This window comes from Nannospalax galili, unplaced genomic scaffold (genome assembly GCF_000622305.1).
Source record: "Nannospalax galili isolate Female #2095 unplaced genomic scaffold, S.galili_v1.0 scaffold187, whole genome shotgun sequence".
NCBI lineage: Eukaryota > Metazoa > Chordata > Mammalia > Rodentia > Spalacidae > Nannospalax > Nannospalax galili.
The window spans coordinates 1,897,056-1,913,860 of record NW_008357584.1 but is presented as its reverse complement, the minus strand read 5'-3'; the positions used below and the strand labels follow the sequence as shown (position 1 = coordinate 1,913,860).

The window sequence follows — 16,805 nt, the reverse complement described above, 5'->3', positions numbered from 1 at the left end:
ATGCTGGGATATCGGAGGTCCGCCTAGCGCTTCCTGCGGGTGTAGCTGTTCTGGGTGGTTTTGTTTGCTTTGGCCATTGCTGTCTTATTCATGTTGGCTGAGAAAGACTCATAGGGTGTTAAAATAGAAGCACCTTTACTTAATTTGCAACTGAGGAAGGAAATATAGAAAGACGAAGTGACTAGTGACTGCCAACATGACTCAGCTTTATAAGAGCCAGGCCCTTATCATACATTATCCCAGTCCTTAAAACAGCTCCCGAAGCTTGGTATTAAGTAGCTCCACGCCACAGAAAACACGGAATCAGAAGCAGCCAGCGTCACTCAGGTGTGCTAGATAATACTAACTCGGTCCTCCAAAATTTCCATATGCAGTGCTTTTTGGCCTGGGAGATGCGTGTGGTAAATGGACTATTAAGAGTTCATGGCTCTGTGTAGTAACTCTACAGGTTATTGTAAAACCAGGGAGGCAGAGGCAGGTGGAGTTGAAGAACAGCCTGGTCTATATAGTGAGTTCCAGCCCAGCTGGGGCTACAGGGAGACCCTGTCTCAAAAAAAAAAAAAAAAAAAAAAAAAAAAAAGTAAGCAAAAATAAGTAGAAATTTTTATACTGTTCAGAATATAGTATTTGGGGGTTTTCTTCATTCTAATTGTTCTGGCACATGGAAAACTTGGACAATGACATGGGAGCTCTTATTGTGTAAATTAAGCATATAATAATATGTATTTGCAGAACTGCTTATAATTCCAGACTCAGGTCCTAAAAGGAGACTTAAATGACTTGTTTTCTCTATAGCATACTTTATTTGCAGTATCACAGTTAAATACAATTATGTACATAACTTGTAGTTCAACCACTTTCTGACCCCTACTGAATGATCAATACATGCTAGCTATTAAATAGAGGATTTATGTTTTTTAAATTTTCAGGTCTGCCCTATTAATCCTAACAGTCTATAAATTTGAAGTTTGTTTCCTGGAAATACATTATGATGCAGTCTGTCCCTCCTCACACTAATAATAATAATAATAATAATAATAATAATAATAATAATAATGCTATTAGTGTTTGCTTTGTGTCAGACTCTGGGTCAAACCATTTTATGAATTTACTCATTAACTCCTCCCCACAGCAGCCCTACTAAGTACAATTTAAACCATTTTTTATACTTGAGGGAACTGAAACTCAGAGAAGTTGGTAGTATTGCCAGTGTCACAATGCTGAGGAGAGATGGAACCAGGGGCATTCATGATGGAAACAACCTTTACTAATATATACAAAGAGGCAGAGAGTTGGCAGAATTCCTAGAATCATTTCTTTCTAGCAGTAGGCACAAATATAAAGTACAGTGACCAAAATCTCTCTAAACATAGGCAGAAGTGCAGAAAGCAAAGACGTAAAACGATTAAGAAAATCAAACGCTTGGATTGACTTAGCTGTGTATGGCTACAAAACTCACCACAACTCTTTTGAGAAGCATTTATGGTTAGAACTATGTTATTCCCTCTATATATCTATAGCTGAATAGTTTTGACTTCATAGATCAAGTTGGCAGCATATTTCATAGCAGATGATTCTATTTGTCCCAAGTAGCTTTATTTCTAGAAATTTTGTTAGGGCTCCTCCATAGAGTTAGTTATAGCAAAATTACCTACGCCTTCAGTTTGCAGCACAGTGACTAAAATAGAGCAATCAGGTTGATTTGTGTATGTATATGTCTACCAAGGAGAAATGGTGAGAGGCTGATACCTGGAGAAAGAATTGATTTCAAAAGTATCCAGTTTGACTTCAGGAGAACAGAATTAATCAGACATGAAAAGTTGAGAAAGTGGACCAACACCTCAATTGTTACATCATCCTTTCAGAATATGTAAATAACAAATTGCCATCTTCATAAAGTAATGAGAATTAGATTAGCTATTGCATTCAAAGCAGTCAAAAGGGTTCCTGCCATATGGCAAATAGACAATAAATGATGTCAGTTTGAAGCCAAAGAAGATGATAATACTGATTCTCACTTTCCAGCATTGATTGCATAACACTCCTCAGAATTAGAAATTGACTCTTTGCAACAGCATTGATGCTTGTCATTAAGAAATTCTGAATATCTGTGAAACACTATAGCTATCTTTTTATCTGCCTTATCTAACTCCCAGAAAACAACCATTTCCAATAGCTTCTTGCTGAGTCTCCAAAGGGAAAGTCTTAGATGAGAGTTTATCAGTAAAGACCTGTCAGCAGAACACTTTCAGGGACTTTTGCCCACTAAGTCATGGCATTTAGACAACTGTCAAATTCAACCTCAAAAATTCCACCTATATTTGTAGTAAATGCAAGTGTAAAACTCTATTAGATAATATGGAAATTGAACCAGGCCTGGTGGTGTGAGTCTGATTCGTACCACTCAGGAGGGTGAAGCAGAGGGGTTCTTCACCTGAGTGGGGCTTCAAAACCAGTCTGGGTGACTTAGTGAAATACTATCCCCAAATAAAAAGTAAACAGAGGGCTAGAGATGCAGCTCAGTGGTTCATTGCCTAGTGCCAGAAGAAAAAAAAATTAGGAAAAAAGTAGGAGCAAGCCAAGCTATATATGATTTGTATCCATAAATATGAATAAGGTAGTATAATAAAGATGCAATATTGGAAAGTAGAAAGTGGAACATATTTTATAGGAAATATCTTATTTCATACACATTGTCTTACTTCATTTCTGTTGCTGAGATAAAATATCCTGACAAAAAAGTAACTTGGGTAGAGAGGGTTTATTTGGCTTACAATTGCAGGTTGGAGTCCATCCTCATGGGCAACTAAAGGTGGGAAGTGGAAGCAGCTTGTCACGTCAGAGCCAAGAGTGGAGAGAGAATGAATGCACACATGCTACTTGTGTTCAACACCCTTCCTACACATATGTAGCCAGGATCCTCTGCCTAGGGAATGGTGAGGACCATAATGGGCAAGCTTTCCCACCTCAATTAATGTTCCTCACAGACATGCCCACAGGCTAACCTGATAAAGACATCCCTCATTAAGACACCCTTCCCAGGTGATGCTGCATTGTATTAAGATGACAATTAAAACTAATCATCACACACATAGTTCCCTTATTGAATTTTCATTCTTTCTAGACATTTAAAATTAACTCGCTGTTCCCAGAAATGGAACCTGAATGTCTCAAGAAAAAGCGACTATCCCCTATGCAAGCAGACTCTGGAGAGCTAAATCTGACTGGAAACCCTCCTGCAGTTTTATTGCTGTCATGGTAAGAAGATAACACAAAATTTTTGTATTTTAGGGTGTGTTTTTGTTTTGGGTTTTTTTGTTTTTTGGTTTTTGGTCTTTTGCATCTTAAATTTATAGCAGACTCATTTAAAAACAAAGGCCATTCTCTTAAGAGAGATTGTTTTTGTTGTTGTCTATTTATTGTTTGTTTTGGTCAATTTTCTTTTAAGATGGGTTATCACTATGGAGCCCTAGCTGACCTGGAATTTTCTTTGTAGATCAGGCTGGTCTTGAACTCACAGAGCTACACCTGCTACTGCCTCCTGAGTTCTGGAATTAAAGGTGGGCATCACCACATTCAACCCTCTTACAACTTGAAGTGTACAATACTGTATTATTGTTAACTGCAGATGTATGCTATAGAACTAAAATTTTATAACCAATGAACAGCAACTCCCCATTTCCCCTGCCCTTGGCAACTGTGTGCTGTACTGTGTTCTATTTCTATGAGTTTGCCTATTTAGATACCTCTTTTATCTTTTTCCTTTCTTTTTTTTTCTTTTTTTTCTTTTTGACACAGTGTCTCCCACCTGGCCTGGAACTCACCTGCCTCTACCTTCTGAGTACTGGGATTAAAGGCACACACCACTATCCCTGGCTCAGATATCTCATTTAATGGTTTAGATCTTAAAGGTCCCCTTTAAAGCCAATATGCTAAAGGCTTGCTTACCAGCCTCTGGCACTGTTTTGAGGTGACAGAGACTTTTAAAGATAGGGCCTAGTGTGAGGAAATTAGGCCATTATGCAGTATACCCTTGAAGGGGACATTGGGACCTCAGCTCCTTGTTCTTAGTTTGTAAACCGTAGGCTAGAAGCTCGCCTCCATCACAAGTTCCCTGGCGCTGCTCTACCTCACCACAGGCCCCCAATTATGGAGGTCGGCCAAGCAGGAGCTAAGATCTTTGAAATCATGAGCCAAGATAAAGATTTCCTCTTTTTCAATTAATTCTCTCAGATGCAGAAATAGGAACAATGTACTTTATCCAAATAGAACCTTGCAGTATTCATCCTTCTGTGGCAGCCGTATTTCACTCAGAGTCACGTCCTCTCCACAGCTCTTTCGAGAAGAATGCTGTCACACATGGTAGGGTTTCCTCTTTTCTTGAGGCTGAATTCTATTGTATACCACATTTTCTTAATTCATCAGTTGGATATTTAGTTTGTTTCTGTATCTTGATTATTATGAATTATGCTGCAGTGAACATTAAAGTAAAAGCTGTCTAATCAAGATCCTCATTTCAGTTCCTTTGGATATATACTCACAAAGTAGGATAACAGGATCATATATAGTTCTGTCTTTAATTTCTTTGAAGAACTTCCATTCTGTCTTCTACAAAGGCTGCTCCATTTTACACTCCTACAAACAGCATACAAAGATTCCAATTTTTCCATATCCTCATCTATGCTTTCTATGTTTTTTTTAGTAACAACCATTCTAATAACATGTGAAATTTTATTTGTGTTTCCCTGATGATTAGCAATGTTGAAAAACTTTTCATATGGCTATTTGTATGTCTTCTTTGGAGAATTTCTCTGCCCACATTTTAATTAGACTATTCTGGAATTTGCTATTTAACTCTAGAAGTGATTGTTTAGGTTGTCTATTAACCTCTTATGAAATATTTTGTTGGAAAATATTTTCTCCAGTTTCCTAGGCTGTCTTTTCATTGTTGGTTATTTCCTTTACTTTGCAAGAGTTTTTGAGTTTTAAGTCCTGCTTATCTATTTTTGGTTTTGTTTTTTATATTGTTTGAGTCATATCCAAGAAGCCATTGCCTAAACCAATGGCATGCAGCTCTTCTGTGCTTCTTTCTAGATGTTTGATGTGTCAGGTCTTACATTAATGCTCTCAGTTCCTGTGCATGTGTGTGTGTGTGTGTGTGTGAGAGAGAGAGAGAGAGAGAGAGAGAGAGAGAGAGAGAGAGAGAGAGAGATTGATTTAAATAGGGAGGGGGTCAGTGAAAAATAAAATAAGAATATTTTCTTTGAAAACATAATACTTGAAAATATATCAGTTTTGAACTAAAAGGTTATTTTTCATTTTCTCTGCTCAAAAAACTTTTTTTGAGATAAGGTCTCCCTATAGCCCCAGCTTTCCTGTACTCCCTATGTAGAAAAGGCTGGCTTTGATCTCATAGAGATCCACCTGCCTCTGCCTCCAGAATTCTGGAATTAAGGACATGTGCCATTGTGCCTGTCTCAAAATTGTTTAATATTGCTTATAGATTCTGCTCTGAGCACTACAAATGCCACATAGATTTATATCCTAGTGGATTCTGTTAATTCCTATCAGTTCATTTACAAGAAAGTCTCTAAAAGGCTTTATTGAGGCTGGCTTTTAAACTAATATGACTAATGTACATTCAAATCTATGAAGATCTTGTAAAAGTTCAGATTCCAATTCAATCTATGTACAGCCCAAGATTCTACATTAAAAATATTTTATTTATTACATTAATTTTATGTGTATGAGTCCATTGCCTGCATGTATGTAAGTGCTCTGGTATCATGCAATGCCCATGAAAGTCAGAAGATGGCATAGAATTCCCTGGAGCTGGAGCTACAGATGGTTGTTAGCTGTCATGTGGATGCTGGGAATCCAACCAGGATCCTCTGCAAGAGCAGTCAGTGGTCTTAACTGCGGAGCCATCTCTCCATCTCCAGTCCCTAGAGAGAGTCTACATTTAAACAAGCTCCTAAGTTATGTTGTTGCTAGTCTGAACAACACACATTAAAAAATAAAAGTTTAGATGAAATCAAAGTAAAAGAAAATATCCAAGTCCTAAAATTGTTCCAGCTAACAATACTGTGTCACTTTTCTATAACTTGTTGTGGTTCCTTTAATAACCATGCTAAATACAGATGTTTGCTTCTCACTGTTGGAAATTCTCTGTGTTATTCCTTAAACAGGAGGAGGTTTAGCTCTTCGTGTGTGTGTGTGTGTGTGTGTGTGTGTGTGTGTGTGTACAGTTCAACTTACATCTTTATTATTATGAGTATTCTATATCCAAATAATTCTGAATCTGGAAAAGAATTATAATTCCAACTGAATAAGATTTTTTTGTTCTTTTATCAAGAGAAATGTCTATATAAATAAAATATAAAAATCATCATCATAAAGAATCTTGATCTTATTATAATTAGTAATGAAAGAAAATGTTATACAAATCCAAAAGTTAATAAGTACTTAATGAAGTAAAAGCACAGCCAAAAAGACCAATCTTATACCAAAATACATGTTCAAAAATCTATATTTGCATGCCCAAGACTTGTTTGAAAAAGCGTTTATGGTCTCACAAGCAAATCATAAGAATTTAAAAAATTTTGTAAATGCTGTATTTATATGACAGACAAGAACCACTCTGAAGGAATCATTATGGTTTGGGAAATGATATGCAATTTCAAAATCATCTAAATCATTTCAATTGCCTGTATTTACATTTATATAATGGGTATTTATAATGGTGATTATTTTAGAACTTACCTTGTTTTCCAAGATCTCACATTGGTTTCTATGGGAACGAGAATGGCTCTGAAGAGCATTTTAAGAACTCTTTTCACATTCAGCGACTGCTAACTGAACTGTAAATTCTGTTTGTTAAGGGTTTTTAACACTTAAATTTTAACATCAGAAAAGAGTTGAGTAGTCAAGCTTAGTCATTTTACATAATAAAAATTGTTCTTAATGAAACATCTAACAGATTGAAACATTAAAGAAATGAAAAATAATTTGCATTGGTAATTAATAATCTGTTCCCTTTATTAAATCCACTAATGATTAATCCACACTGGTCATCTAGTTTTTGCTCTTGGAAAAATCCTGTAAAGAAAAATTGCATGTGATATATTGTTTCAATACATTTTCCTGCTATTGATACATGTGCACATACTTTTATGCTTTTGTAAAAATCCTTTAGAAAAGCAGTATGAAATATTCTGCATTTAAAATTTTCCTCTGCCAACACTTCTCCTATCCTGTGCTATTATTTACCTAGGTCCTATGTTGTACATTGGCTCTGTGTTGTGACTCTATCCGTGTTCTCACACCAGCTGGGACTTATTTTTACTATTTCCAAAAACAAACTCATAAGTCTTCGAATTTCAATTTTTTCTTTTTCTTGGAATAGATCTGTAGATCATAAAAGGTCCAATGTGTAACATGTATTACATTTTTTCAGTTTATTGTATTTAATGTTTCCCCACATTACATGGTTTCCCATAAACCTTATTTAATTCTCTGGCAAAATGAAATTTCACTATATTTTTATTCAATTCACTCTCCAAATAATTAAAACCCACCAAGAATAAAAGAAGTCTATTTCAGAAGAGTGCTAAAAATTGAAATTTTATTTCTACTCAAACTGTATAAAGATGCAGATTAGAAGCATATGGCATCCCCTGCTTTATGGAATAACTGCTGCAGCCATTGCTGACATATAATCTAGGTCTTAAACCCAAATGTACAGGTTGATGGCATGGTGCCAGGCGAGGTACAGTAAACACTGGATTTTGTGATTTGTTGTTGTTGTTGTTGCTGCTGTTGTTGTTTTCTCTTTCTTTTGGATTGGTGGGTTTCTTCCTGCTGTAACTTGGTCCTCACATTGGATTTTCAGACTTCTGACAGTTGAGGGGATTGCTGGCTTCTCTGTGATCATGTGGTTATTCTGTAACTCAGCTGGGGGGATATTTAATGAAATCATGGGATTTTTATCTTTCTTAAAAGTATTTTTATACTGAATTATCATATGATACCACAGAAATATGTAGTTATAATTAATACATTTTAAGTATTCATTTTAAGCAATTTTCATTGTAATATTATCCTATAAGATAAATTAGGAATTATCCCCCTTTGAAAAAAGTAAAGATAAATCAGAACCATGTAGCCAAACATTTGAGGATAAATTATTAGCTGATAAGTTCTTCTATTTGTAAGGTTGGCCATGAATTGAAGTAGAAAACAAATGGAAAAGGCAGTCTAAAGTTACTCATTAGATCAGAAAAATTTCTCTTCAAAGCCATTTCAGTCTGAAGATGAAGAATATAATTGTCTCTCATGGGGCTACTCAAAATGTACCCGTACAGGAATGTTGCCAGAAATTGCCATAAACATTTAGAAACTTTTCAGGCAGTTTGACAACACAATTTATTTGATGCTTTGATTTTGTATTTTATAAAAATGGATCCATGGCATTTGAAAAGTTTCAAATTTTACTACAAATAGTACCCTTTACTACAAATAGAGATGTGTTGGTTGAAAATAAAATACTATAAACCAGAATAAAGGAAGACTGTCATTTGAACTTTAGAGTGCTGAGATTAATTTATCCTGTGTGACTCTGCCTGAAAGGTCTTCTCCTAGCCCTGAAATATCATACTTATGTCCGTGAGATGACAGTGAAGGAGGCTAAAGCAGCTTTGCTTTCTTTTCACAGATACAAAAACAAAGATGCAAAGGGCGTCTGTGAGACATCTGATATTACACAATCACTATTACAATTTTAAAGTTAAGTGAACAGCATTGCACGGAAGTCCATATTCTGATGAATAAAATAAAAGCACACCAGGTTGATTAGGATAGTAAGCAGAATATTTTCTCCATTTCATGGGGCAGATGATGGTGCTTTGTCTTAAGATTTCAGAGGGAACAGCATTATGTTACATTTATTCAATGGGTGACTAGTGAAATTACACAGACTGCAAATCAAGGTGAAGACATGGAAGGAATTCAATCACCAAAACCAAAATTAAACAAAGAGAAGGAAGGAAGATTAAGGTAAGAACACATGTATGCTTTGGCTAAAAAGCTGACAGAGCAGAAATCTAAGTCCACACCTCTCTGAAGGGTATAATATACCAGAAGAGAAGGGGTTTGCTACCTTGAACTATAAGTAGGAGAAATAAAGTGAATATAAGAAAGGGAAAGTTTAGACAACACATTGAGTATTCTTGTTAATTGTTAGAAGTATTAGGTTTGTTGAGTGGGCGCCCAAAGAAATCTCTGAAGACATTTAAAACCCCATTGAACAAAGCCATAGACGACGTATTGTGGAGCACAAAATTGAATGGCAAGAGGGAAGGCCTGGATCAGCCATGCGGACTTTTCCAGCTCTAATTTCTACTATTCCATAGCTCTGTGAAGAATAGTTGCTAAATTGCTTGATCAACCCAGACAAATAGAATTCAACACAAGAATAAAACCTCAGACAAAACAATAAAGTCAGCCAAAATTGAAACACGCCCCTGGGAAAAAAAACACAAAAAACCCTAAACCTTGCATCATAGCCATAAAGATGACAAATTTAGGCCCTGGCGAGCTGCCCAGAAGAATACATTCCAGAGACGGGCTCCTTACTGAGCAGGCCCAACCAACAGGTTGGGAGAGTTTGACATGCTTGCCAAACTTCCCAGCTGATTAAAAAGTCGGGATGATAAAAAGTGAAAGAGAACAGAAATATGTTATAGATCCAGAGCCTGTTTTAACAGTGAACTTACTTGTTTAGTCATTCTACAAGGACTTATTGAGTGCCTGCTGTCTGCCAGTCACTATTCTAGGACTGGGTATCTGAGTAAACAAAACTGGCAAGAGATCTGCCCTTTGGAGTTTACATTTTGGTGTGAGGGACAGTAAAGAACTCCATCCGCCACATCTTCAATTAAAGGGTAGTAAAGCTGAGATAAGGCAGAATAAAAGGAGGAAGATGTGGAGTCAGGGTATTTAATAATGCAGAGTAGACTTCATAATTAAGGAGAGAACTTGAACAAGAATTGAAGGAAATATCTAAGAAAATATTGGAGGAAGAACATTCCAAGAGGAGAGAACTAGCAAACCTGGCGTGTTTGAGGAACAAAAAGGAGGCCAGTGTGGGGAAGAACATCAAGGCACGGAGTTTGAGGTGCTTTCTAGGCTGTGACAAGGGCCTTATCTTTTTCTCTAATTAAATCATCCACAACCTTTTACTTTGAGAATCCAAAAAGCTTAGGAAAGAAATTAATTCATAATCACCACCCATCAGTAGTGTTCATGCATGCACATTCAGTGTCCAGGTGGTGACTTTTAATAAGGTCAGTGTGGTCTAGCATCATGCACTCCTAGCATATAAATATGTCCATATAGCTGCTGCTATTGATGCAGGAAGAATCAGATGTGTTAGAACTCTGAATATTTGCTGCTTTTTTCTTAAAGTAGCAAGGAAAAACTATCCATTTATAATCTTTGTATGATATTTGTGATTAGAGGCAGTGTGTATTATATTGTAGTAAAACTCCTAAATATCAACAATTCTATTATGGGTTCATATTCTGTATAGCCTAATCTTTCCTGAGGACTGGCAAGCCAGCTCTACAGAAGTCACTAGAAGGAATACTTCACTCTAAACAGAGAGATTAGAAACATCCAAGAGACCACAGGGAACAAATAATTTCAGGACAGGTAATCAATAGAGATCTAAAAATACACTACAAAATCAACAAAATACAGGAATTAATACACATCTTTCAATAATAACTCTGAATATTAATGGTCTTAATTGCCCAATAAAAGGATACAGACTAACAGACTGAATTAGAAGACAGGATCCATTTTTTTGCTGCCTCAGAGAAACATACCTCACCATCAACAATGGATACCAGCTTACTGTCAGAGGATAGAAAAAGGTATTCTAGGCAAATGGGACTGAGAAACAAGCAGGCATAGCTATGCTAGTATCTGACAACATTGACTTCAAACCAAAACTACTTGGTAGAGAAAAGGAGAGATACTTCACACCCATTAAAGGAAAACCCCACCAACAGGATACTATAATCGTAAGTATATATGCACCAAACACAAGCACAGGGGTACACAATTTTTTTTAAAAAAAATATGATTAAATATAAAACCACAGATTAATTATAACAGAGTTATAGTGGGTAATTTCAATATCCCATTGTCACCAACAGACAGATCATCAAAAAAAAAAAACAATCCCCCAGAAATTTAGTAGGTAAATGACATTGTAAATAAATGGACCTAGAAAATACTTGCAGAACATTCCACCCAAACACTAAAGAATATATATTCTTCTTAGCAGTTCATGGAACTTTTCCTAAAATCAACCACATATTAGGACATAAAGCAAGTCTCAACAAATTTAGGAAAATTGAACTAACATCCAGCTTTCCATCTGGCCAATGGTATAAAGTTGGATATCAATGGCAATAGAAAGTACAGAAAGTACATAAACTCATGGAGGCTAAACAACACACTACTGAATGATAATTGGGTCAAGGGAGAAAAGAAGAAATTTAAAAAATTTTAGTGTCAAATAAAAATGAAAACACAACATATCAAAATCTGAGATGAGACACAATGAAGGCAGTTGTAAGAAGAAAGTTTATAGCACTAGTGTCTACAACAAATATTTAAAAGTAACTGGGTGGTTAATAATCAATTCAGAGAACAAGATCCATCTGATGTGAGAAGTAATAATAAAGGAGTTTGATTTTCAGATGTTTAAAAAGATGGCTATTAAAAGTCAAGTTACAAAACTCACAGTTTGTGTTAATTGAAAAACTTTTGAGTGCCAGCTGTGTTCCAGTTACATTATATTAGACTCTATGGATACAACAGTGATCAATACATGACAGCCTGGGATATAATATGTAACTTCACTAACATTCGTTTCAGATAGGTTACTGGTTCTTTCTTGTAAAGCAATGTACAGCTGAGGAGGTGGGCCAATTGAGGCTAATGTGCAGCCCAATATTGCCTGTTCAGGTGGTCAGGAAACAGTGTTTCATGGTAGATCACCATCTGGTCACATTCTACATCCTTGAATATTGAACTTCAGAAGGAGAAAACAACATGACATTTGAGTTGTACTTGCATTGTTCCATAGGATAGCCACAAGTACATGAGAATATTGAGCAATTGAAATGTGGCAATTCCACATTGAGATGCACTCTAAATTATACCCAATCTTGACTTATTATAGACTTATTATGAAAACATGGAATATAAATATCTCAAAAATTTATATCAATTACATGTTGAAATAATATTTTGATACATTGGGTTAAATAAAATGCATTGGAATTCATTCTGTTTTAATTTTTTAATGTAGCTATGAGAAAATATAAATGTACATGTATGACTTATACTCTGCTGTGCTGGAGGATCTGTACTTGTTTCTCAGGTGAGCTTAGCATGGCTTCATAACTGGTGACATTTATTTTGTACTTCTTAAGTGTCCAGCCCTCTTCAAGCATGTTCCCTGTGTTAAAACATCTGATCCTCACAATAAACCTGTAAGGAACTGTTTTTCCAGGTGAATAATTTAAGGCACAGAAAGGACAAGAAATTTGCCAAAGATTGCGCATCTGGTAAGTAGAAGAGCAATTAGGTTTTTAAAATTGTAACTAACCTGGTGGCTCTCAAACCTGAGTGAGCAGCAGCATCACCTGCAGCGCTGGCTCAAACATACATCACTGAGCCCAGCCCTGGGGGTTCTGACTCAGTAGATGGGTGTAACCTGAGAATGTGCATTTCTGACATGCTTCTGGGAGAGGTTGACACTGCTGAGCTGAAGAAAATATTTTGAGAACCACTGAGCACCATAACACCTCCTTCTTTAATAAACTCATTAGCATTGTGTTCTTAAAGTGTGGACAGTTATAGTATCCACCTTAAACAATATAGAATTCACCATTTTAAAGTGTACAACTCACTGGATTTTAGTATATTCACAATTTTGCAACTACCAACTAATTCCAGAACATATCTATACCAAAGGAACCCCAATTCCTGATTAGATATTGGAGATATCCAATTGTATATGTATCCTTTATATCTTTTTCTGTATAACTTCTTTCCCCAACATCATATCATCATATTTTCAGAGTTCATCCATGTTATAACATATGTCAATACTTCATTCCATTTTATGGCCAAATAATATATAATTATATAAATATGGCACATCTTGTTGAGTCATCAGATAATGTACATTTTTGGAAATGTCTATATTTTGAAAAATTTGAATTTGTGTAAATATATGTATTAATTGCTTTTAGGATATAATTATGAGAATGTCCAGTAAAAATGGAACCCTTGCTTTTATGGTAACATGTTTAACTTTTTAAGGAACTGTCAAATTGTTTTTAAGTGCTGCACCATTTTATATTACCATCAGCAATGTATGAAGATTCCATTTTCTCTACATCCTTGCTATGGTTCAGCATTGTGCAATTTTTAAAAATTATTTTTATTTTAGTGTATAAGTGTATTGTCTGTATAAGTTCACCCATGTCATGCAGTACCTGCAGAGGTCAAAAGAAGGTGTTGGGTTCCCATGGAACTGGAGTTACAGATGGTTGTTAGCCTCTATGTGGGTGCTGGGAATTGAACCCAGATCCTCTGCAAGAGCAGTCGGTGCTCTTAACTTCAGAGCCATCTCTCTAGCCCTGGCATTGTCCCGTTTTTATTATGGCTGTCCTAGAGTTGTTTCACTGTGGTTTTGATTTGCATTTTTCCTGATGGCTAATGACACTGTGCATCTTATTTATGGACTCACTAGACATTTGTTAATCTTTTTGGAGAGATTTCTTTTGAAATCCTTTGCTTGTTTTTAAAATTGGGTTGTTTTTATTGTTGAGTTTTTAAAAAATATTTTATTTATTATTTTTATTTTATGTGTATGTGTGTATTGCCTGTATGTAGATAAGTGCACCCATGTCGTTCAGTGCCTGAGGAAGACAGAAGAAGCTGTCAGATCCCCTGGAACTGGAGTTACAGACAGTTGTTAGCTGCCATGCAGGTGCTGGGATTTGAACCTGGGTCTTCTGCAAGAACAGCTAGTGTTCTTAACCACTGAGCGATCTCTCCAGCCCCTATTGTTGAGTTTTAAGAGTCCTTTATATATTCTGCATACATGTCCCTTATCAGAAACATGATTCATAAATAATTCCTCTCATTCTAAGAGTTATCATTTCTTGTTTCCGACAGTGTCCAGTGAAGCAAGGAAAAAATGTTCTTAATGTCAATAAAGCCCAATTACCTAAAATTTAAAAGGTTTATTATTTATTTTTATTTTATGTGTAGGAGTGCTTGCCTGAACGTATGTATGTGCACCATGTACATGCCTGGTGTCCATGGAAGTCAGAGGAAGACCATAGGATCTCCTGGAACTGAAGTTACATGTAGCTGTGAGCTGCCATGTGGGTGCTGGGAACCGAATCCAGGTCATCTGCAAGAGCAGCAAGTGCTCCTAACCACTGAGCCAGCACTCCAGCCCCCAATTATCTTTTTTTTTTTCTTTTAGCAGTTATGCTTGTAGATCTCATCTAAAATCCACTGTGTAATCTAAGATCATGGATATTTATGCCTATGCTTTTGGTGCTCGATAGCTTTAGTTGTCAACTTGGCACACCTGGGTAGAGGGAGCCTCAATTGGTGAATTGCCTCCATTGGAATGTGGGGCATCTTCTTGATTATTTATTGAGTGATGTGAGAGGGCCCAACCCACTGTGGGTGGTGCCACCCATGGGCAGGTGGGCCTATGTTGTATAAGGAAGCAGGTTGAGCAGGGGCCAGGGGAGCAAGTCAGTAAGCAGCGTTCCTTCATGGTCTGTTCTTCAGCTCCTCCCTCCAGGTTCCTGCCCTGAGTTCCTACCTTGGGCTCCCTGATGAACTGTAACTGGGAGAAGATGTAAGATAAAATAAACCCCTTCCTCCCCAAGTTGGTATTGATCAGAGTATTTTGTCACAGCAATGGAGAAACAAACAAGGACACTTTCTAATAAGATGTTATCCTAATAAGAATCCCCATGACATATTTCACAGAATTAGAAAAAGAAAGTCTTCAAATTTGTATGGAAGTACAAAAGACCCTGAGAATAGCCAAAGCACCCCTGAGCACAAAGAGCAATGCTGTGGGGATTACTATACCAGATCTCAAAGTATACTACAGAGCTATAGTCATAACACTGGCACAAAAATAGACACATAGGTCAATGGAACATCATTGAAGACCCAAACCTGAGTACACACAATTTTGGCTACCTAATATTGACAAAGGTGCTGAGAACACACAATAGAGGTAAGACAGCACCTTCAACAAATGGTGCTGGCAAAACTGGATCTCTACCTGTAGAAGAATGAAACTAAATCCTTGTCTTCAACCTTGCACAAAAGTCAACCCCAAATGGATCAAAGGCTTAAATGTGAAGCCTGAAACTCTGAAACTGTTAGAAGAAAACCTTGGCAATAGTCTACAAGATGTAGGTGTAGGGAAGGATTTTTTAAACCAGACATCAATTGCTCAGGAAACAAGGTCAAGAATCAACAAATGGGACCTCATTAAATGAAAAAGCTTCTGTACAGCAAAAGAAACAATCAAGAAAGTAAAGAGAACACTCACAGAATGGGAAAAAGTCTTCACCAGGGACACATCTGAGAGAAGTTTAAAATCCAGAATATATAAAGAACTCAAAAAACAAAGAACCAAGAAAACAAATGACCCAATTAAAAGATGAGCTAAAGAGCTAAACAGAGGGTTCTCAAAGGAAGAAATAAAGATGGCTAAAAAACACATTTAAAAGTGTTCAACATCGTTAGCAATTAGGGAAATGCAAATTAAAACCACTTTAATATTTCAACTTATCCCAATCAGACTGCCTAAAATCAAGAGAACAAATGATACAAATATTGGTGAGATGTGGAAAAGAGAAAATGCTCATTCACTGGTGGTAGGATTGCAAACTCATGCAACTCCTATGGAAAGCAGTGTGGAGAACTCTTAAAAACCTAAAAATGAACCTACCATATGACCTGGTTATACCGCTCCTCGGCATATACCCAAAGGACTCATCCGATTGGAGAGACATTTGTACAACCATGTTTGTTGCTGCTCTTTTCACAATAAGTAAGAGGTAGAAGCAACCTAAGTGTCCCTCAACAGATGAGTGGTTAAAAAAATGTGGTACATTTACACAATGGAGTTCTACTCAACAGTAAAGAAAGATGAAATAATGGAATTTGCAGGCAAATGGATGGATCTAGAAACTGTTATACTAAGTGAAGTAAAAAAAAAAAAAAAAAAAAACAGGTGTATGTTCTCCCTCATTTGTGGATCCTGGCACCAAATCATTATAAGTGAGCGCATATCCTGATGTAACTACAGGAATCAGGAATATGGAAGGCAACCAGAGGTAAAGGGAAAGAAGGAGCCAGAGATAGAAGAATAGTAGGAGAAAGGTGTTACTAAGGGAGAAATATGGAAAAAGGGGGTAGTTAAAGGTGAAGGGGGGAAGAAGGGCTATACAGAGAGCTATGGGAATAAAGGGGAAAATCTCCTGATACACAGTAAAAAACCAAACCAACCAAACAAACAAAAGGCCTTAAGCATAGAAGGAACACTACAGGGATGGAATAAAGCCCTACCAGAACCCATATGGTTGTTAAATGAAAATCTCAGAGCCAGAGCTGGGTTACTCCACTGTGAGCCATTGGCAAGAGGGGCCCTAGAGTTCCCCCAAAACAAAGACCAT

General features: G+C 36.6%; 1 long non-coding RNA gene across 1 annotated transcript; it reads left to right on the top strand.

The window, feature by feature from the left end:
* The first annotated feature begins 58 nt into the window (after positions 1 to 58).
* On the top strand, positions 59 to 3,552 carry LOC115067966. The gene is made up of 3 exons (XR_003847326.1): positions 59 to 327; positions 3,125 to 3,258; positions 3,497 to 3,552. It is a non-coding gene; the product is annotated as an uncharacterized LOC115067966 (long non-coding RNA).
* Positions 3,553 to 16,805: the final 13,253 nt, after the last annotated feature.